This window comes from Mesocricetus auratus, unplaced genomic scaffold (genome assembly GCF_017639785.1).
Source record: "Mesocricetus auratus isolate SY011 unplaced genomic scaffold, BCM_Maur_2.0 Super-Scaffold_100691, whole genome shotgun sequence".
Taxonomy (NCBI): Eukaryota; Metazoa; Chordata; class Mammalia; order Rodentia; family Cricetidae; genus Mesocricetus; species Mesocricetus auratus.
The window spans coordinates 173,860-198,372 of record NW_024429267.1 but is presented as its reverse complement, the minus strand read 5'-3'; the positions used below and the strand labels follow the sequence as shown (position 1 = coordinate 198,372).

General features: G+C 42.5%; 1 protein-coding gene across 3 annotated transcripts in view; it reads left to right on the top strand.

Moving 5' to 3' along the window:
- The window catches only part of Thsd4 (thrombospondin type 1 domain containing 4), a 544,450-nt gene that overhangs the window by 377,523 nt on the left and 142,414 nt on the right, over window positions 1-24,513 (top strand). The gene's annotated exons all lie outside the window — the stretch shown is intronic.

Below are 24,513 nucleotides of genomic sequence, written 5' to 3'. Positions count from 1 at the left end.
TGATGTCCTCTTCTTTTCCTTCTATTTTCTTTTTGTTACTAATAACCTTGAGTCTAGTCAGTGCTGCCTGAATGCACATGGGTGTGTAGAAATCTGCGGGGCAAGAACAGACTACTAGCAGCCCCATCCCCAAAGGAAAGTGACTCCCCCTTCCTTGACAATCATCAATTGCCAACAGCCCAATGGGAATAGGACAGGATCTCTCACCAAACCTGGAATCCACTGATTCAGCCAGCTTGGCCGACCTATGAGCCCTCGGGATCCTGCTGCCTCTGTCTCCACAGTGCTGAGATCACGGGCACCAGCCACCATGCCAGGCTTTTCAACACAGGTGCTAGGGATCTGCACTCAAGTCCTCATGAGCTGCAGGGAGAGCACTGTGCCACCTGTGCCACCTCCCCAGCCCCGTTTTCAGGGTTCTTCTTTACCCTCAGTCTCTCTTTCTTCTCTCCTCAGATAAAACTTGGTTCACAGTTACACGCCCTCCGTCCAGAATCATCTGCATGTGTTTATAAATGAAAAATCTGTATGTATGTGCGTATGAGCACATGTATGCCTTCAATTTGTACACAATGACAGAGTTTTTCCTTTACTGGCCTCTTCCTGCCTGTTAACCTATTGAAACTGCAAGGACCTTCTAGAATGATAAGCTGGGCCAGAGCAATGGAAGCTAGCAGTCTCCACTCCTTCCAGACTTAGCTGGGAATGCTCCTAGTAGTTCACCATTGAGCATGAAGCCAACCAGGTGTGCCAGGTAGAAAATTAGAAAATTATCCAATTAGAAGTTCCTATGCACATTTTTATCAGGAATGGTTGTTGAACTTTATCAAACTTGGTCCACCTTCATCAAAAATACTCATATGCCTTTTTTCTCTGATACATTTACATAGAGGTTCTATATGGTCATGGGCTGCCTGTGTTTTTACAATCACCCGTCTACTGATTTGCTTGTTAAGTTTGATATATTCATTACCTTTTCTACTTGATTTATGAATATTGCACTGTTCTCTTTTATAAATCAGTGCCACTGACTCATGGTGATCTTTAATTGTGCCAGCCCAAAGCGTTATAAAATTCAAAAGTCTCTCATCCATTCACATGCTTTGAAACAGTTCAAATACAAGAGGAATTAACTTTTTTTCAAAGGATTTTTAAAATGTGTTGTAAAACTACCAAGGCCTTTTTTAAAGGTATGGTCTTTTGAGTTAAATGTTTAAAAAATGATTCTTGTTCCTATAAAAGGTGTAACATTTAATATGGATAGGAGAAAATGCATACAGTGGAAACAGATTGTAAAGCAGGATAATTAGACAGCTATGGACATTGCCTGACTCACAAAACCAGGCATTCCTAGCCCTGTACACACTACCAGGTGCTCCCTCCACCCTGTGTTCTGTCTTTCAGAGGCAAACATCACTGGAAAAGTATGGTTATCCTGCCGTTGATTTTAAAAACAATAATCATAGCTAGTGTGTGTGTGAAGTGTAGCGGGGTTGAATACATCTGTAATCTCAGCACTGGGGAGGCAGAAGCACACAGATCTTTTTAAATACAAGACTAGTCTGATCTACATAGCAAGTTCCAGGACAGTCAATATTACATAGTGAAACCCTTCTTATTATAAAAATAGTAGTAGTAATAATAATTACATAAGTATATAGCTCTAATGGCCATATTACTTGATTTTGTTTGGTTTTAAATTGTATAAACATGGTCTTTTGACATTGTATTCAGTTTGATTTCTTATTTAACATGAATGGTACATACAGCTGTAGTTCCTTCATTTTAGTGCACACAGCTTGAGTATGTAGAACTTGCTATATGTAAATATTACATCATACTTACTATAAATACTTGGGGTTTTTTTACATTTAGGTTTTTTTCTATGTACTAGTGTTTTGCCTGCATGTATATATGTGCACTGCATGTGTACTTGGTGCCCTCAAAGTACAGAAGATGGCATTGGATCCCCTGGAACTGGAATTACAGACAATTGTGAGCTATCATATGGGTGCTGGAACTCAAACCCAGGTCTTGTGTAAGAGCAGCGAATGCTCTTAACTACTGAGCCATGTCTCCAGTCACAAATATTTACTATAAACATTCTATCATGAACTTTCAGGAACATTTGTCCTCATAAAAACCATCAAGGATTCCTGTAGGGGATGCCTACAAGTTACATTGCTAGGCCATAGAGCATGCATTTGCTTAGCAGAAGATGAAATTTCAAGTTGGCTTCTGCAGCTGTTGTGCCCATTCTCATGTATACTAGAAGTGTAGACAAAATTCTCAAAGATGCATCACATTTCCAATATTTGGTTATTATAGAACAGGTTAATTTTACTGATATGGTAGGTATAAGATAATATAAGTATGTAACTGACTTTTCTCTGACCATTAACTATTACCATGTAACCTGTGTGTGTGCACACTGTCCATACTTCTTCTGTGAGATGTCTATTCTATCTTCTGGTTTTAAATTTGATTTTTGCTATTTCAGCACCATATTAGAGGTTCATTATATAGTCTGATTATGAATACTTTCCTTGTTATATATAAATATGAGTGTTATTTGCTTGTGATATTTCTCTAGTAGCTCATATCAAAATTGTATAGTATTTTCTCAACAGAGGCTCTCAGTTTTAATATATTTAAATGTATGTTTAATTTCTTTATGTTAATTTTTTCTAGTTCTTGAATTATTTCTGAGGATATAGAGGTAATCTCTTACATTGTTTCCTGAAATCATCAAAATCTTGCAAATCACATTAAAAAACATTTTATTTTCAAGGTTTTCTATGTTGAGCGTATTCTCCACCCTTACTTCTCTGCCATCCCTTTCCTACCCTCTCCTCTCTCCTGTTGGTCTCCCCTTCCCCCTAGATAGTCACACACACACGCACACACACACACTCACACATACACACACTCACACATTCACACATACACACACACACCCCTACCTAAGAACCACAAATGAAAGAAAACAAACAATATTTAATAGGTTAATTCACTTAATATGGTGATACCCAGAACTGATTTTCCTAAGTCCTTTGAATATGAATATTTTAATTGTGTCCTTCACTGAGAGGACCATTGATTGAATAGACTTCAATAAATTTGCACCAAATTTACAGTGCTGACTTGTATGTTTTCTTCAGTCTCTGTGTCCTCTGTTGACCATCTCTCTGCCTTTGCATCTATAACTAAAGTTCTTAGTTACTAGAGGTCCTAGCAGAGCTCACTCTGTCTCTTCATCTTACTCACTGGGGGCTGTGGTGGCTTTATGTAAAATTTTGCTCTTCCTGATGAAATTTGCAGTTGCATTGTCAATTTTCCTTGAAAATCCTTTGGAGGTTTTTATCAGATCTATATTAAATATTTAGTTCTGTACGAGAACACAGATATCACTTAAATGATGAACAGAGTATACCCTTCACATTTGTCTATGCCTTCAAAGATTTTTCAAGAAAACATAACTTTTTTAGTTTCTAAGCACATAACTATCTGTAAATAATGACCGTTTTGCCCTTTTCAATTCTTATGTGTTGCTACTGAAAACAGCTTACTATAAATTTTTGCTTGTATGCTTTATCAGTTTGATGGTGTCTCTTCAGATCTTACTCCGTCAAGATAATGAACTTTTTATGAATAGGTATTGCTTTTTTTAGAGACAAGGTCTCAATATGTAGCCCTGGCTGGCCCAGGATGTACCTTTAAATCATAGATTTTGCCTCCAAAGTGCTGGAAGTAAAGGTCTTCCACACCACACTTGGCTTTAGGCATTGGATTTTATTTGTTATTTTCTATCCATTGAGATAATTTGGTTCTCTTCCATTAATCTGTTAGTGGGAGAAATTGCTATTTTTGGTTAAATCCATGAGCCTAGTCTTTAATGGCCAAACAATTTCTCCAGCCCATATCATGTAAGATCTCATATATGATCATTATTTTTCACTCTCATATTTAAAAAAATTTACATGACCTGTGCATTCTGTGTTTTAAAAAAATAAGGATGGAGAGTTGGCTCTTTTTCACAATCCCAATTTAAGTTCTAACTTGATTATATTGTGGTCAGAAAATGTGATGTCTTGTGATTCTGAGATTTTGAGAGTTAACTGCTTTATGGCTTATTTTATGGACAGGCTTTCTATAAACACTGAGAGTTATTTGAGGAAAATGTTCATTTTGATGCACATTTCTTATAAATTGAGTATTGGAACTTTAAGAGTTTGTTTTTATAGTTTTATATGGGAGGATGGGTGGGAGACATGTACTTGTTTGCAACAAAGCATCACGATGAATTGCACGCACACGCATTGTGTGTGTGTGTGGGGTGTGTGTGTGTGTGTGTGTGTGTGTGTGTGTGTGTCTGTGTATGGAGAGCAGGGGTCAGCAGGGGTCAGCATCAGCTGTCCTTCCTCAGGAAATATCCACCCTGTTGTCTGAGACAGAATCTTTCACTGGGTCCTGGGGCTCAACAATTTATGGATCCTCTAGCTTTGCCTCCCTAGCAATGAGGTCCTTAAATGGTCAAGCCCTGGATCTCAACGAAAGTACACCACTAACCTCAGCTTTTTACATGGGGACCAAACTCAGACTTTCCTGCCTATGCAACAGCCATTTACTAATTGAGCTACCTCTCTGCTGATCTGTTAAAAATTTCATTGATGCAATAATTGTACATATTTATGGAGTATAGTGGGATACATACCATTTGTAAAGAGCAGATCAAAATACTGGTGTATCCATCCCCTCAAATATTTTTCTTTTGTTTGTACTAGGGGTTTTCAAAAAATCTTTTTTATTAGCTATTTGGAACTATACAATCAATGTCAACCATAGCTATCCTACTGTGTTTCAGAACCTAAAGCTATTCCTCCTTTCCAATTGCATTCCTGTCTCCATCAGCCAGCCTTCCTCCTCCCCTTCCATCCACCCTTGTAGCCTGTGGTAACCATTCTTCTGTTTACTTTCATGAGATCCATTTTTAGGCTCCCACAGATAAGTGAGAGCAATCAGTCCTTGCATCTTTGTACCTAACTTGTTTCCCTTAACATAATGTTCCTCAGTCCTATCCAAACTTCTGTAAATGACAGCTTTCATTCCCTTTAGTTTAATAATACTTCAGTGTGTGTGTGTGTGTGTGTGTGACATTTCTCCTATCCATCCATCCATGGGTGAATACCTAGGTTGATTCCTTTTTTGAATAGTGCCACAATAAACAGGGATACTTTGTTGTGTTCAATAAATCAAGGTTATAGATAAAATGGCTTTTTCTGCTATAGCTTTACTAATGTTTGTGTGTCTTTGGTATTTGAAGGATACTTGTTGAGATTTCCTCCCAGATTCTTTACAGGCCTGAAAAGGGATGGGCCATGACTGCCTGTCTCATTAGGCTGCCCTGTCCTTTATGCTGATGGTCACTGATGTTCAGTGGTTCCTTCTTGTTGTACCACTGGCTTCTGAGTTTAGAATGTTTCCATTTTTGCAGTGGTCTATCTGGGTAGCCCCTTCCACTGAGGCTTCTTGCCAAGGTAAATGCTCACACCCAGAAATTCTTCAGAATTTGCATCTGCTGTCCACATTCTTTCTTGTTTTATAGTTGTTGTTACATGTGTATCTTCCCTGCCATTCCCAGGGAAATTTTGGAAAGGGAAGAGGAAGATAAACACCTTTGTCCGGCCCTGTAAGATGTAGTTGGGTCCTTTTTTTCCTTCCAAACAAAACTTTCTTGGAGAAACAATTTTTCTAGTCCTCTGTTGTCTCATATAAAAAAATAGGATGGCAACATTGATCTCAGTAGGTTAATCTAATACAGTATAATAATATAGCTAATATGATACCAGTATTAATAAGATGATGCTGATGGAGCTTGGTAAATACAAACTTTTATGCAAATGTGAAGGGTAGCCTTCAGCATCTTCTTTTAACTTCCTTTCACGTAGTTGCTGTACAAAAGTGGCCAATTGTGGCTGAGATATCATGAGAGACTCAATTAAACCTTGGTTTACACTTTTTGAGACGATCACTTGCCAACAAATGACTGGGTATATTAGTGGAAAGTCTTATGTTTTGAGACTGGCTGGATGGCTCAGTCCATAAAGTGCTTGCCTTGCAACTGTGAAGACCTGAGTCCAATCCCCCAAACCCACATAAAATGCCAGGTCTGATGGCATGCACTTGTAATCCCTGCATTGGAAAGGTGGAGATTGACAGGAGGATCTCTGGGGATCCCCCGTCAGCTTGCACAGTTATCTTGGTAAGTTCCAGGCCAAATGAGAGATCCTGTCTCAAACAAGGTGGTTGACATTCTTGAGGATGATGCCCAAGGTTGTCCTCTGGATTCCACATGAACATATGCGTGTTGTCGAAGTCTGCTTTCTAGTACTGTGATAAAATGCTGACCAAAAGCAACTTGAGGCACCTCACTAGGCAGCACAATAGAGCTAGTCTTGTGTTGGAGGAGGTGTGGGTGAGCCAGCCCTAAAGTTGTGAGTATGGGAGAGCTGTCCCCATTGCTCCTCTGTCTTGAGGCAGCATGGACTAGGGATATATCCCCCCACACTGCCATCCAGTCCATCAAGACCTGAGGCAGGTGGGAGCACTGACCCTGAGGTCATAGGAGCTGGAGAGCTGTCCCTGCCCCTCATCAACTGCAGCACTAGGGAGAGTAGCCCCTATACCTCGCCTGGGCAGCACAGCAGACTTGTCCCTAACCCTGAGGACAGGAAAACCAGAGAACTGGACCTGCCCCTTGCATATCGCTGCAAGGGGTAAACTAACCAGGGTAATCCTGGAGAGCCCATCTGGTGGCAAAGACAGTGGAGAGCTGATGGGCTGACCAACCCTACAAGTACTCAGGCATGGAACCAGGGTTATGTATTGTCCCACCCCAACATCTACCCCATCTGTGACCTGCTGGAGCGTTGTGGGGTCAGCACATGACATAGGGCAGCAAGAGGATGTCCAGGAAGATCCCAGTTAGGGCCCAGTGGTGACAATGCAGCAGAGATCACGGGCTTGAACCAGACCAATGATTCTTTTCGATAAATGCCTGCATGTAAAAATGTATGGATAAGGGGATTGCAGTCTAACTCACTGTGTCACACTGCAGCTTCCATGGCGAGATTTCCCCCTTCTTCCTTTTTCTTTTTTTTCCTCTTAAATTTTATTTTGTTTTATTTTGGGGTGCAGAGGGAGATGGGTAGGATCAGGAGGCATGATGTGAAAAACACCAAAAAGCAACTTGAGAAGGGTAGAATTTATCTGGCTTACAGGTTATAGCTCATCAAGGGAAACACTCAGGGCAGGAACCTGGAGGCAGGAATTAAAGCAGAGACCATGGAGGAGCACTAGTGGCTGGCTTGCTGAGCCTGATTTCTTATACAGCCCAGGATTACCTGCCAGGTAGATCACTGTCCACAGAAGGGTGAGCCCTCCTTTATCAACCATTAGTCAAGAAAGTACCCACAGCCACGGGCCGGTCTGATGGAGACATGTTCTCAGTTGATGTTCTCTCTTCCCAGATGACCCTAGAGGTGGCTGACAAACTGAGAAAAAAAACCAACTAACTACTACACACCTGCATACACATGCACATACATACACATTTACATATGTACACACACACCATGCACACTCATGCATTAAAAAGTCATATGTTTTGTAAATGAAAGTACTGCTGTCTAAAAACAAATCCTATCATGGGTGGCTTCTCTCCTTTTCTGTTTCTTTGCATTAACCATTGACACTCATACTCAATTAGCCATTTCTCCTTTTAAAAGATGTTTTGACTTAATCCTATTTGCTGATTCAGCCGATTATATAAGTTTATTTACTTTAGCTTGGAAAGTTAATGTGACTCTGTAGAAAGAATGCTAAAGTTTCAATGCAGGAATATTTAAAGGACAAAATGAGTACTTAATGTAAAACAGAGTGGTTTATATTAGAATATATTGAAATCGGGCAATCTTATTTCTACATTTCCATGAAGCAAAACAAGCAGCTCTGAGTTTTACCCAACATCTGTGTGCCGAGTACTTTTGTTGTTGGAAGGCTTCATGCTGTGTGTTAGACATCCCTAAGACTGGACCTGAGTGCCCTCCAAAGGTTGTCACTAAGAAGTATTAGTGGGGGCTGACACGTGAGTAACTCTAGATGTGAGGGTCAGGACCAACCCTGTGAAGAAAACAGTATATGAGGTGGAACTGAGGAATTCTTAGAAGTTCCATAGACAGATACTGGAGGAGGCATCCTAAGCCTTAGGAACATTATAGACAAAGAAAGTATTGAGTTGGGGAAAGCATGGGCATATTTAGACAATGGCAATTTTGTTCCTCTTGGCTGGAACATTAAGTACCCACAGGAGAAGATAATGCATGTAGGCTGGAGGACGTGTTGTTCACAATACAACCTCAGCATTCTAAATAAAAAGGATTGAGGGGAGGGTTTTGTGGCCAAATATACCAGTTTTTGAAAGTTTTCCATGGCAGCTTGTAAAGAGAGACTTTACATTTGTAGTATAAATATAGGCATGTGTAATGTGTGGGCACCCATCCATATAATTATGCCATTCCCTTATTCTATTTGGATGTGTTCTTAAATCTCCTAGGTTCTCTGAGAAGTCACTAAGATTAAATGATTTCCTAAATGCATTTCATCTTTAAAATAGTCTGAGATACAAATGTATACTGTGAGCCCCTGAATAATGCTAGTGCCTTCAATACAGAGGAAACCTAAAGCCCATTGGTTTGATGGCACCCAGACCTCAGCTGGAATCACTGGTCCTCTGTGTCTCTTGCTTTGCTGGGTTGGATAACTGCTTTAAGCATCACTTAGCATTGTTCAAGTGGGAGAATCATGTCAGTATCAGTGTTAGGGAAATTGAGGGGAGTGTGTCCCATAAAGTATTTATGCAGAGCCTTTAAGAATGGGAAGGGAGGGATATACCATTACTAAGGGAGAAAGAACTAAAATGGGGTTCCTACGGCTGGAAGTTGGTCATAGCGTCCCAGTTGATGGAGCACAGAGCTAGGAAATCCGTATGGTATTCACAGCAAAGAGCCTCCACTGGAACTTTGATTCAAGCACTCCCTGTACTAGAAACAAAAAACTATATGTTAAATATAGTTCCTTTGTGCGGATAGAGATCACCCAGTCCACTGAACTCATTTTACTTAGAAAGCACAGAAATCATCAAGAAGGTTTTCTGGTATACCCCAGGCCACTGTGTGGGTTAGCCCCAGTTGGACAGTGAGTGGTCCAAGAACAACTGGTCTATAGAAGCCAATTGTGGCATCTAAGACCATTGAATGAGTGAAGACTTAGGGCTACTTGAGAGTATCTGTGGTTTTAAATTAATGTGTTTAAACTGGAGACATTAGCTGTGATTACTGTTATTTGTAGAGACCTCAGCTACACACAGTTTGTTCCCCCAAGTATGCTTACCCTCAGTCATGGTTAGATTTGAGTGTCAACCACCTGAGACTGTTGGCAGGTAGTTGAGGAGGAAGGGAAAGGGAGAACCACACCTCTACCCCCATTTACTCAACATGTTATCCATAAAATCTGGAAAGCATTCCAAGTAACTGGCAGACACCAGTGGGTCAGAGAAGATCCTGACTTCAGTCTAGCTTTCTTGCCCTGAAATAGGAACATGAGAATTGCCATGGGCTGGATGTAATTGTGGGTCCTCTTCATAACACCTCCAGCATTCTGCCCATTCAAAATCCCACCTATGCCAGGACACCCTGGTTTTCATTTGCCTTGGGTTACCTTCTTTGTCACATTCTGTAACATCAACCTTGGATCTAGTTTGACTTTAGTCACTGTCTTGACAGTTTCTCCTTTGACCATCCAGTCTCCCATTGAGCCAGGAAGAACCTGGAAAACAATCTCCTCTCTCTCTCTCTCTCTCTCTCTCTCTCTCTCTCTCTCTCTCTCTCTCTCTCTCTCTCTCTCTCTCTCTCTCTCTCTCGTTACTCTGTAGTACAAAGTTTTGGTCACATGGATACATGCGTGCGGCACACAGTTGGTAAGCCTTTATATCATATTAGGATAGAAGCTGTGTTGCGTTGTGTGATTTGGGGGGACACCTATCAGAGGCATGGCCCACCTCATCAGCAAATCTCCTCAGGAACCTTTTGTGTAAACTCCAGGGAGTGTGAGGCAGCTCATGTGAAACTGCATTTTCTCAGCGCTCTCTGGGCAACCATTCAAAGGCAAATGAAGTGACAAACACCATTAAAAATATATACCCCCCTGTGCAAGTGCTTGAGGGGCATCAGCTGAAGGGATCCCTCCAGTTAGGAAGCATTTTCATGATCAGCAGGATTCTAGCCCCCTTAATGCTTGAAGCCAGATACACATCACAATGGTCAAGCCAAACAACAGTCACACCGAAGTGGAAAGGAAGGTCCACGTGTGCTAATTAGTTCTGAATAACCAGGTTGTGAGTATGTTCATTACCTCTGATTCGCTAGGCTTAGAGGAAGTTTGTCTGCATGCTTAACAGATAAGGCCTTGTTTAGTCTCAAAAGGGTTAGTCTTCAGCGAGGGCTCCCTTCTTCCGGGTCATGACTCGTTGGCAATAAATTACCCAGTGGGTGAGGACACCTTTCATTCCATGTGGCAAATGCCATGCATCGGCCCCCAGAGGGGTCCTGCGACTCACAGGTATGAGGCACCCTCAGCTTGTTGGGATTAGGAGGGGTCTGCTCATCATCGGTCTCAGTGGTGTGCCTGTTAGCCAGTTCCAGATGCATTTTATTTTTCTTCATGTTATTTTTCTATGGTGATAAAAAAATATAGCTGTTCGCTGTTTCACAAAATGGGCTATGCCGATGCTTATGCTTTCCCACTTAGAGAACTAGATGTGGTACTTCCAGTGGCTCTGTGCCTTTCCCCCTCATCCCTCTGTGGGAAGCACTCCAGGTGAGGTACTCTACTGCCACCATCCCTGCATTGTACATAGACCCCAAGACAAGTCCCTGCTCCTAGAAGATGGATGATCGGGTCACAGTACAGAAACCACTGGGACACGTGTGGATCCATATTTGGTTTTCTGGTGTTTTGGATTTTTTTTCTCTTAATGGTACTGAGGATTGGACCCAAAGCCTTGTGTATGCTAGGCAAATGCTCTACCCCCAGCTGTTGTCAATGGCCCCTTATATTGATACTTGGAGAAACAAAGAAATAGCATGGCTGATTCTGCTGAGGAGATCAGGGTATGCTTCCCAAAGGAGAGGAGATTTCATTTGGAACATGTGAAGTAAGCAGGACCTTTTAAGTTGAGAAGGATGGATGTGGGTTAGGTGAACTTTCCAGATGGGAAATGGTATGTACAAATGCAAAATGTCTGCCCTAGTTCATATTTCTTATCCAAAACGCAGCTGTTTCAGAATATGGCAGTATGGTACATGTATGGTATAAGACTTAGCACAGATTTTACTCAAACCCTTGACTGTGTCGGAGCAGTCGCAGAAGTACTGTTTGTTAACTCTTATTAATGGCATATCATCAGTGAAGCCATGTTTCACAACCAAATGCATACAATACCAAACTTATCATAAATAAGTAGCCACCTTGAATTGTTAATCTTTTTGGATTTAGAGATTTTGAATAAAAGACTGTGTCTGTAGTCCCAGCAGATTCCAAGAGCTAACTGTCACAGAGCTGACTTAGGCTGCAAATTCAGCCTGGGACCCATGGGGGAAAATACACCAGTTGACCAGCTTAAGTCCTGGCACAGGCCTGGAAGTGGGTAGTAAGTTCAGCCTTCTTGGATCATAAGTGACTTGGGAGTTGTATTTCCAGGAAATGTGATGCTTGGTAAGCAAAAACTCACAAGTATCTGGGTCTGGAGAAATGGTCCAGAGATTTAGATCAGGGACTGCTCTTGCAGAGGACCAGAGTTTTCATCCCAGCACAGTTACAGAAGTTCACAGCCATCTGTAACTTCAACTCCAAGGACTCTGACATTCTCCTGAACCCTTAGGACACCTTTACTCACATGCACACACAGAGACACACAAGCATTTACATGTAATTAAATTAATAAAAAGAAATATCTTTTAAAAACATCACACATATCTGCTACATGGGTATCAAAGATGTAACCACATAATATGGCATATTAGCATGCAATCTTAGGAGCAGAACACATTTTGGACCCCACTGTAGCTTGCACACATGGGGGCAGTCTCCCTCACATAAGCCACTGCTCAACTACCTGATGCTAACAGTTAGAACTTTGCAAAGTTCACAACAAAGAGGTAATTGCACAGCACAGAGAGGGCTTCAAAATGCAAGGGACTGATGCAGGCTGAGTTTCACAGACCTACGGTTGAGCCTGGGAAGACTTGCTGGGAGTGACAGCAGAGACCAGCTATCCCTGATTTCTGCTCACGGGGCTCCGTTGTAAGTTTAATTACAAACAAACATTGCAATGAATCTTCAAGGAGTAGCAGACAGATTTTCCTGGGCTTTGAATGAAACTCTGAGACTGCAGGACAATAAATCACAGGGGAATGGTGACAAGGGGAAAACATTCTCTAATTTATTGACCAAGAAAGAAAACCAAAGGAACCATTAGGGCTAAAAGGGTTAAGCCAGCCTCAGAGGTGCTCAGCACACAAGTGTGGCAATGGCAGACAGAAGTGGCTCTTTATGACCACATAAAGGACTTGTTGCTTTGCTTTCTCAGCAGGTCCTAGAACTGAAAGAGACCAAAAGACCCAGAAGAATAGCACTTTAGGTGCATCTGGCCTGTCGCCACCTCAATTTTCATTACAGGAACTATGGGGTCCAAAGAGGAGAGCCATTCAGTAATGACAACTAACTCCTTAAGTAGCAAACAAACCGTCTCATTTGGTTTTATTTTGGAGTTCTTTAACTTTCTTTCTTCTTTTTTTCCTGAAATTCAATAGTGAATTCAAGTACCCTAAGGCATGGTTATTCTATAAGAGTACATAATCTGGATGTTGTACATGTTTTCTCTTTACAGGGATTTAATCAAATCAAAATGCAAAAGTAGGTTTGAAATAACTGAGTGAAAATGCTTACTTTTAAAATATTGGCACATGTGTGACCCAGGATGGTACCCTTGCATTTCCTGAGCTAAGTATCAGCCAACAAACTGCAGCCCCAGTGTTGACAGGACATCTACTTTGTGGTCTGGGGCTAGACATTCTCCTGTAATCTCTTCCATGATAGAGATTAGCATCACACTTAAATGTTAGAGAAGTAGTGTGCTGCTTGCCAAAGGGTGGGGTTAGGATTCTTCCTTGTTTCTCAGACACTGCATGACAGCATCCTGCACCCAGAGCTCCTAGTGTAGATGCTGCTCTCAAGACACGCTGCCCCATCCCTTCTTGTCCTCTAAGCAGATGGTGCCATTTGTGCATTTCCATGCCTCCAAACACCCTGCTATTTCCTGTCCATTTACAAATTGCCCTCACTGCCCCTCAGGCCCCACAGTGACCGCTCTGTCCCTCCCCAAACCATTCCATGTAGGCATTGCACTGAGAGATGTAGTAGTCACTGATTTTTTTCCTCTGGGGCCACCCAGTAGGTTTCCACCCTGAAAGCTTGAGTAGAATGGGCTGTGATTCTGAAAAGGACACCAAGAAAGAACGTTATGGTTGTTTTTTCCTCCTCAAACACTTGGACTCATGTAGATGCAGCATATTGGACATGAACATGAAGGGATTTCAGAGCCAGTGGGACCAAAGGCCTGTCAATCCTCTCTTGTCAGAGGCTAGTAAAGTGAACCACTGTGTAGGTTAATTGGTGGTATGGGCAGAGTCCTTGGTTCAATCCCTGGCATTATATACAACCAGGTAATCAGCACTTGAGGAGGTAGAGACAGGAAGAGTTCAGGGTCAATCTCAGCTGGAGAGAGATGGGGGAGGGAGAGAGGGAGAGGGATCATGGTGGGGGGAGCAGGTATAGAGAAAGAAAGGCACTCAGAGAGCCATGCAGGTGGGAGTAGGGGCAGAGACACAGTCAGACAGACTAGGAAACTTCAGGCTAAGTAAAGTTAATGGTTCAGCTTCACACAGTGATGCTAAAAGTTCATTCTATAGAATGGTTCCTTACCAGGGTGGTGTTAGATATAGCCTTGACATTGATTATGTGTATCTACCGTTGGCTGGTCAAGAGGACCTGTATAGGAGGTAGTGTGCTTTGATCACCACTGTGTGGTAAGTCATGTTGGAACCACGGTTGACTAGAACCACCCCTGTCTGCCTCATTTTCCCAGGGATACACTATTTAGACATAGAAAGAAAAGTACCAACACAGAGTTGGTATCCCACAGTGGCCACCATGGACACCCAGGCTCTATTTTTTGGAGACTTCTGGGAGCTAGTGTAGCTCGGGACTCAGAATTATCCCATGGAGAAGCAAGAAAGATGACATACTTGTCCACCCACACCTTTTCAGGAGCCCTCCGGCCCTGGCACCTCCAACTCATTCCAAGATAGAGTCACAGGTCACTTCCAACTCCAAGACAGAGCCACAGGTCATCCCCACAAACTCTTCCCAGGAGTTCACTGTTGACAGAACACAGGGGATGAGCCAGAACAATGACGGTGCCATTCACAAAGGGTCCAACAGAGGAGGTTCCATCAAAAATAAAAACCAGGAAAGCCAGAATATGTAGTTGGAATTTTCTGTGGGCCACCAACCAGCTCCCAAATAAAGACACAGAGACTTATTATTAATTATGAATGCTCAGCCTTAGCTTACGTTTGTCCTACTAACTCTTTTAACTTAATTTAACTATTTCTATTCATCTATGTTTTGCCTCAGGGCTTTTTACCTTTTTTTTTTTCATTCTATACATCCTACTTTCTTGCCCCTGGCATCTCCCTGGTGTCTCTTTTTCTTTCTCTCTCGAGCCTAAATCCCTCCCATTTACTCTCCCTGCCCAGAAGTTCCTCCTATACCTTCTCCCTTGCTATTGGCCATTCAGTCTTTTATCAGACCAATCAGGTGCCTTAGGTAGGCAAGGTAAAACAGCAATACGTCTTTACATAATTAAGCAAATGCAATACATCTTTACATAATTAAACAAATGCAACACATCTTTAGATAGTTAAACAAATATTCCATGCCATAAACAAAGTAACTTCTGCAACAAGAATATCTGTGTGTGTGTGTGTGTGTGTGTGTGTGACATAGTATATATATATCGTGTATAAGTGTGTTGTGGTGCATGTGCTTACACATAAGTGTGCAAAGCTTATGCAGGCTTACCTATGAACCCTGAATTTGATGACTCATTGTATCTGCCTCCTCATTTTGGTCATTTAGAAGCTCAAGACCAATTTGTAGTCCATTTCTGGCTACTAGATAAGATCTCCAGGAAGTGAATCTTTGTACTGCTTTCACCTCTACTTTTCTTCCTTGCTTCCTTGTGCCTTGTTTTTCTTGTGTATTTATCCTTATCCTGTTTCTGTGTGCCTTTGAAAACCTCTCAAGTCCTTTTATTGGTATAGAAAAGGCTCAAATAGTTACAAAAACCAGTTGCTCACAAAAAAGGGAGGAAAACCTGGGTCTAGTCGCAGTGCTCACAACACTTCCTGGACCATCTCTTGTTTTATATAAATTTAAGTTTTAAAATCAGAGTCTCCATCATCAAGATTCTGACTGCATGAGGAAACCACCAGAGCTGACTCACCAGAGAATTGCAAATTAAGTTAAGAGTGTGTGTTCTTCAAAGTGACTACAGAAGCAGAATGTCCCTCTTTCCCCTGATGTCATAAAACAAGAGACTGGCATGGCATGGGTGATGCTGTGGCCAGACTGGAACCCATGATTCCTAGTTTTGGTGAGTTGGAATTCAGAACCCTTTCAAATACCAAAGCAAAAAATAAACAAAAACAAGCACCAGCAGAGGTGGCCTCCAGAACTTTCCATAGCTGTAATCTCATATAACACCCCTTCAGCTAACATTAAAATATTTCCTTCTGTCCATGATTTTTATCAATTTTTTTCACTGCTTATCGGTATGGTATGTGGTAATTTTTTTTAATGAAAATGCATGAATTTCATATGAGGAGAAAATGGAAACTACTCCATCCCATATGAATACTTGTTCTCACAGTACCTCCCCTTCCTTGCCCCCTCTCCTAAATTCATTCCTTTTTAGGTGCATGGCCAGAAACATCCAGGATAAAATGTGACCTGACACTGAAAATTTCAAAATTTTGGTTGTTTTCTTCATTGGTCAAAAGCTCTGAAGGAATGTAGATTCCATCCTCCAGCGCTCACAGATGTGGGGCAGACCCACACTAAGTTTTCTTTGACATTTGATTTTGTATATCAAGGAAAATACCACACATGTAAGAGTTAAAAGGAGGAAAGAATTAGGAAGGGAAGGGCCTTTAAAAGGTAAATTCTACTCTTGTTTGTTTACATTTATTCATTGTGTATGTGCTTGTGAGTGCACATGTGTGTGCCTTGGCACACGTGTGCAGGTCAGAGGGCAACTTGCAGGAGTCAGTTGTCCTCTCCTGTCATGTGGGACCCAGAGATCAAACTCAGGTCATTGTGTTTTGAAGCTGGAGTCTTTAACCTGCTGAACCAGCTCGCCGGCCCCTGTTCCCCTTCTCCGTAACTGACAGTGGTGGCTGGCCATCCCTTAAAAGTGTTTGCTTATGAGACTTCATTCTAAAAACGATTAGAGGCAACCTTTTTAAATTAAGTGAACACAGCGTGTAAGCAGGGAAAATGCAGTAAAGGCGAAACTTGGGTAGAACAAAAGTGAGACACAAATAATACTTGTATCAAAAACCCATGCCACTGGTTAAATACTGGAGATGGATGGAAGATTTTGCTCTGAGTTTTTTGCATTAGTGAAAACAAAGAAACCAATATATTCAAATATGCAACTTGTAGGGCAGGAAAATCAAGCTCATTCATTTGAGGAGGACTTCTAAGCTAAGCAGCTGAAGGCATGAAACCAAGGGCTTGAAGCACGAGTCACTCTGACTCTTGGGGAGTCAGAGCCACTGGTGAGAACTCAAGCCAGATAACCAAACATCAGCTGAGCACTTCTCGTATGTCAACCACTGTCTTCACCAACATAATCACAGCACAGACACACTGTGCATCAGCTGCTTATATATTGAAAGCAAAAAGATGTTTCATAGAAGAGGCATGTGCATACTTAGTTGCCCTGTGGCAGAGGGAGCATACCATAGTGAGTATTCACATGGCAACAGATCAGGACGTGGAAAGCTGAAAACTGGAACCTGAGGCTGGGTATAATAACCTTGAAAGGTTCATCCCTGGTGACCTCCTTCTGCCCACTAGGCCCTGCCTCCCAAATAGCACCACCAGCCAGCTAGGGAACATGTACTCCAAATAGAAGCCTGTGGGAATTCCAAACTGAATTGTAACATATGAGGGAAGTGAGATCTCATGCCTTATCACTGGTGACCTGGACTGTGAAACTTTCTGATAGCCTTTTCTACCATTTCCTCATTTAAGGGATATACTTGATGACTTCTCTAGTTGATGTGACAGTCACTGAAAAACGCAGCTTTGGAGGAAGGGCTTATTTGTCTTACTCTTTAAGGATCACAGCCCATCACAGCTGGGAAGTGGTGACACAGGATTCAGTCAGGAAGCAGAGATAGACAAATGCTGGAAAGAAACTTGTTTTCTCCCTTTTATTCAGCCCAGAACTCCACCAATGCTGGCACTACCCACAGTTAGCATGCATTGCCCCATCTCAATTAACTCAACCTAGACAGTCCCTCACAGACACACCCAGAAGTGTCTCCCAGGGCATTCTAGTCAAGATGACATTCAATAGTAACCCTGGTGCTAGAAATAGGAACATTTGGCTTTGGGAGTCCATCCTAGGTCTGCCATTAACTGGCTGTGTAGGACTGGGCAAGTCTCTTTTCTTCTCAGAGCTCCACCCTCTTCAACTGGAAAATGAGAGGGCTGGTGATTTACCTGGGAGGATTCATTCCAGCTGCCACAGCCTAGTGGCTCAGTGACTCCAGGCGGTTTCCCAGACTACACCCGGGGGTGTTCTGAGTTATTTCCACATTAGCAGTTGCTCTGAAGTAGGACTCAGTGTGTCTGAATCTCTTGCCCTTCTCCATTGCCTCAGCATGCTTGGGGCCAGGGAGTCTTGCAGGCTGAGGGAAGCCAGAACTCCTTGTGAGCCCAGGTGCTACACAGGTTGTTTCTAAGGCATCCACAAGACATATTTTGTTCCCACTTGATGGACGCTTCATCTTCCATGCATTATCTGAGCAAGCGTCAAAGTGGAGAGCTCCAGACATTGGAATCAGACCCGGTCCAGAACTCAGCAAAAAGACAAACAAAAGCTCTGAGCCCAAGGACCTGTGCACACATCTTGCATTCTTCACCGTGCCTCTGTGGAAGGGCTTCCCTGGGGGGAGCAGGGGTGCAGAATGCTGTGTGCTGGTTTCCTGTGCCCAAATAAACAAACCCCATCCTAGGCTTAAGGCTCCAGGTTTGTTTCTGGCACCCCTTGCGTCTTAAAGTTTCTGTATTGAATAAAACAGAAATGTTTAGCAAATCCTAAGAAATTCCTTATTTAATGGAAAAAAGAGATCCCCAGGCTTATATTTCAAAATGTGATTTCCATGTTCCCATTGCAATGAGGGAAGGTCACCTCACCAAATCCTCAGCTGTCTGGTATGGTTTTGTTTTCTTTTCTTTTTAAGCCTGTGTTTATCTCCTAGAACACATTTTTGAGTACTTATGATGAACAGGATTCTCCTGTAGCCCTGCAGGAGAGATGGAGATGAATATCCTTGCAAAGGTTACAGAAGAAATTGTAGACATTTCTTCTATGGTCTGCAGGCACTCTTGTCTTCCATTTGTGCTGGCCTTTCCATACTGTATAATAACTGCATGTGTGTGTATGTGTGTGTCTTTCTCTACTATACAGTATTACACTTGTGTGTGTATATATGTGTGTCTTTCTATACTGTACAATAATTGCATTTGTCTGTAGGTTTCTATACTGTATAATATTGCACATGTGTGTGTATATATGTGTGTGTGTGTGTCTTTCTATACTATTCAATATTGTACTCCTGTCTAGGTGTGCATGCATATTCATTTATTTCCATGTGAGTGCACGTGTGCTTGTGGGGGTGTCTCTGTGAACACACATGGATGGTGGTCAGAGGTCAATATTGTGTCTTCCTTTATCACCGTCCACTATATTATTTGTGACCTCCTCTTTCACAGAACCTGGAATTCACTGACTCAGCTAGAGTGGTTGACCAGTAGGCCCAGGATCCCCCTGTCTCTGCCCCAGCTCTGGGATTACAGATGCACACTACTGGGCCTGGCCTTTTTATAACATGGATGCTAGGGATATGAACTCAGCTTCTCATGCTTGTTCAGAAAGCACTTCACCCACTGAGCTGTCTGCCCAGTCCTACAATATTACACTTTTACACGGCCATCTGTCTGCCTTGATGATAGTATACAACCAGCTGCCTGCGTGACCATAAGCAGCTCATCTCGTTAGCTTATATGACATCCAGGAACAACCTGGGCAATATCTCTCAGTTTCTTTCCTCAACAACTCAGCAGAGTAGATTTTTTAACCCACCTCATGTCCCTACCAGTCTAACCTGCTCTTCCTTTGGGGGGTATTTGACTTTTATTGTGACTGTAACTTATAGTAATTGTTGAGAAAAAGAGACAGGAAGCTAGTAAGCAACAGACACTATGGGAAGGAATTTAGAATAGTATAATGAAGTCAGGGTTTCACAACAATAAGCTTACTGATGTTAGTATTTTTACTTTTTCTAATTTTATTTATTATATGTGTGTGGTTGTTTTTGATACCCATGGAGGCCAGAGGCAGTATCAGTTGCTGGGACTGGAATTACAAAAGGTTGTAAGCTACCATATGGGTGCTAGGAATTGAACCAGGGCCATCTGTAAGATCAGTCAGTGCTCATAACTGCTTCTGCTATTATTATTTTAGATTTGTAAAAGTGTGTTGTAGGGACCAGAAGGAACGCTCATCCAGTGAAGGTACTTGCCAAGCCTGATAGCCTGAGTTTGTTCCCCAGAACCCAAAAGGTGGAAGGAGAAGATCAAGTCCATGTGGGTGTCCTTTGACCTTCACACATGCTCTCTGGTACTCGTGTCAGCACTCATCCCAAATAAACAAATGAAATAAATTAATTAAAAATGCATTTGTTAAAGCCAGCATGACTGTGTGTGCAACTGTAACCTGACCACTGGGAGTGTTGGGGAGAGCCAGGCAAATCCTGGGGGCATGTTGGTGTCCACCCTACCTCCAGGTTCAGTGAGAGACCCTGTCTCAGGGGACCAGAGGGTACCTGAGACACTCAGAATCTTCCACTGGCCTCCTTGTATGCAGAGGTACAAACCCTTCCACACACACAAATAATGAATGACCTAAAAGTGTGTGTTTGCCCATAGTTATTTATCCTCAATACTTACCAATCATGTGAATTTACATTTGGAAGATAATGGCTATGTGATACTGTAAACAATTATCCCATGTCAATGAGCTGTCAAGAGCTCTGTACCAGTCAGACGAATGAGGGAGGCCATTATTTGAACCCCTTCCTATGCACTACGTTTCTCATAGTTTCCACCTTTTTACTTTGAACACACCTTCAAGTCAGCCACTGTGGTATGCTGGCCACACCCAGATTATTCAGTGTACACTGGGCACTAGGCTGGCTCTAAGGATGGGGAAATTAAGATACTGGCTTACCTTTGGGGAGAGGGATGGGGACCCTGTCTAAGTGTGTATCATACCTGTTAACAATTCTGAACTCAAGAGACAACCTTGGTGTCAAAGAATAACCTAAGGGATACTCTTTGAAGGTGACATCAAAGGGTGGGGAGAGGAGTCCTCAAGAAACGCTGTGTGTGTGTGTGTGTGTGTGTGTGAGAGAGAGAGAGAGAGAGAGAGAGAGAGAGAGAGAGAGAGAGAGAGGGTGAGCGAGTGAGTGCAGGCACACATGTAGCAAGTAAATATGCACCACATGTCTGTAAGCATACAGAGACCATGGGGCCCAGCCTGGAACTCACAGGTAGACTAGGTGTTAGCTGGCCAGTGAGCCCCAGGGATATTCCTCCTCTCTTTGTCTCCCTAGCACTGGGATTGCAAGTACACCCAGCTTTTTCATATGGCTTTGGGGAATCAAACTGAGGTCCTCAGGCTTGCAAGACAAGCACTTCATTAACTGAGTATCTCCCAGCACCATGATCTCGTTACTTAAAGACAAAATGAGATGGGTGGAGAGGGAGCTGTTGCTGTAGGAAAGACTAACCGCGCTGGAAAATAGACCCAGCTGGACTGGGTGTGTGCCAGGGCTGTGCTCTGGTCAAACTTAGGATGCCTGTGAAGATAATGTTAGGGTTACACTGGGAATTGTGCTGAAAACAGACACTAAGGCCTTTGATGGCACATTGAGGAGGGTAACTTCATCTCAAGGACATGGGACCATTGTACCATACGGAGCTGAAAGTGGAGGCCTAAACTTAAGTTCACCGTGGCATATGTGAGGAGCAATGGGCAGCAAAATTGAGATAACTGCGTTCTGGGGACAATTGGTAGATAAAGACTCTGAGTCTTGTGAGCACGGGAATTGTGACTTCCGTGGATGACTCACCCATAGCCTTGCCTGGTGCCTGATACACACTGGGCGCTCAATACACGCTCCATGTTAGGTTGCTATGGGAATCCAGGCTGAAAATGCCAAGGATAGTGGAATGAGAGCAGAAAACAGAGACCCCATGAAAACGACATTTAGGAAGGGATGCAATTGAGAGTAATTGATTTGGAAAGCCGAGTACCCAGCCCACTCTAGTTTTGTTCATTTTTTTAAAGCAAAGAACAAAAACTAGAGTGTGACTTTTGAGAAGGTATTCTGCTGTAGGAGTGGACTGGCCAATGGAATGTTTCTCGACCCTTCTAAACTTTAATCTCTGCTTTGTGAATTGCATAGTTTGGTTCTAGTCAATGGGTCCCTTCTTCCCTCAAATGCCACCTGTGAAACAAGTTAAACACCATACTGTTTTAATGTAAAAATATTTCCTGAAACCCACTGTATAAATTAATGACTCTCTAGGGAATTGAATAATCTAATTTCCCCTCTACAATATGTTCATTCACGTGTGTGCCATTGCCGTGGGGGTGGGTTATGAATCAACTGTTTCTGAAGGATTATGGCCCATAATAAATGTCAGTATGAGGCCTGATTGATCTCTTGTGGTCTCATGAGTTGTGACTTCATTTAGAAACTTAATACTAATTGTGTGGCTTTGATTACCTTTGATTTTCACTGTATCCCCAGGTCCTACTAGAAGCCTGGAACAAGCAAGGTGCCTATTAAATGCCTGTTCCATGAAGGACTCTCCATGCTTTAAAAACTCTCCTCTGGGGCACCTTAGGAACCATAGAGAATCTCTGTGGTTCAGGCAAGCTCGGACTTGACTGTAAATGCAAAGACATTAGCTCCCTTCTACTACGATGGTACATAGTAAGCCATCAGTATGCTGCACCCACTGTGCTGGGCAGCCCTGCTGTCACCCTGGGTAGGTGCAGTTCAAGCGTGAGCCAGGGCAGCAGTGTCTCCTTTACCAGCCAAGCCGTCTTTTACCCCACTGGTGTATTTCTTCCAGGCTGTTTGCTGGGAAGCTTCAAGGTCTGGTTCACTACCAGCAAGTAGGAAAAGGGGATGTGTGCCTTGGTTCTGATTTTAGCCTCTTGCTGATTTCAATGAGTCACATATTTACTTTAAATCTTCTTTTTATCATACTGGATACTTTTGTCAATCGTCTTTAATCTATTTTTTAAATATTCTTGCTAGTTCTTTGAGAATTTGATTATATTAACAAGCCCCCCCCCCCCGTGCAATGCCTCCCAGTTCCATCCTTACTAAGCCTCTCTCTCCCCCACTCTCTCTCCTTGCCTCCCTCCCTCCCCCCCTCCCCATATTCAATCCAATTTGTGCTCTCTCCTATTCAGTCCAATTTGTGTTTCCCAAATACTCTCGGGTGTGGGGCCCATCCTGGAGCTCAGTCAATCTACCACTGGTCACACCCTTAAAGAAAACTGACTCCTTCTCCCAGTAGCTATCAAATGTCAATAGCTGCTTGGGTGGGGGGCGGGACTTCCTGCCCACCTCCCCCTCTCCCTGCTGAGATGTTGTCTGGCTTGAGCTTGCCCAGGTCTTCTTCATGCTGTCATAATTGCCATAAGTTCCTATGTGTTCTGTTGCTATCCCTTATAGACACCGGCCTCTCTGTCTCTTTCAGTCTTTCCTCCCCGTCTTCTGCAAGGATCCCCAAGCCTTGGAAGGATACAGATGTCCTATCTAGGACCAAACAATCTACAGTCTCTCATCTTCTTACACATGGAATGTTTCTGGGTCTTTGTGTTAACTTTTGTAGGAAAATAATCATGAAATAAAATGAACAAGAAAAACGAAAGCCTTCATGTATCCAGAAATGTACTGAAAGCCAGGACACAAAATTGCTTATTATATTTTTAATAGGCTAGATTGACAGTCTTGCAGAATCAAAATGCACACCTAAATTGCCCTTGTTCTAGAAAGATTTATATTTTGAAATTGTATTTTGAAGCCCGGAGTTACCTTTTTGACCACTAGATGATGCTGTCTTGTTTTCATCTCTAAAATGGACCTGATTACATGGGGTCTTTCCAGAGAGCCTTGGGAAATTATTTAAAGATTTTAGGTTTTTTTGATTACATGTATGAGTGTTTTGCCTGTGTGTGTGTGTGTGTGTGTGTGTGTGTGTGTGTGTGTGTGTGTGACATGTGTCTGTGTGGTGTTCTTTGAGGCCAGTGGAGGGTGTCAGTTCCCCTGGAACTGGAGTTACTAAAGATTATGTGCTGCCCTGTGGGTTCCAGGAACAACTCTGGTCCTCTTCAAGAGCCACAAGTGCTCTTAACCACGATGTCATGTCTCCAGCCCTCCGGGGAAAATTTATGCATAACCCCTATTTAATGTAAAACATATATCTCTTTTACATGGGATTGTATGTACAAGCATTTGACAAGGCAGTGAAAAAAGACAGGAAAGAGTTGCTGTATAGAACTCACCTTGCCTGCAGAGTACTTATGCTGTAACTCAGAGGTTCCCAAGCCACCTCAGTGCACTGAACCCTGGCCCTGAGCAAGTGCCATAATGAAAAGAATTGCAATCTTACAGGAAGGGAGGCTTATTCACTTGTCTATACAGTTACCTCTTACTCTGGGGTTATACCCTTCCTATTTATTTGTTTTGTGATGTTAGAATTATGTGATATATGAAATTGTAGTAAAAATTAGATAGTAATTATTTATCTCTTTTAAATTTCCTAGTATAGGACATGGTGGCACAGGAGACAAAGGCAGTCAGATCTTTGTGAGTTCAGGCCAGTCTGGTCTATAGAGTACGTCCCAGGCTAGTCAAGGCTAAATAGTGAGACCCTGTCTTTAAACACAAATTG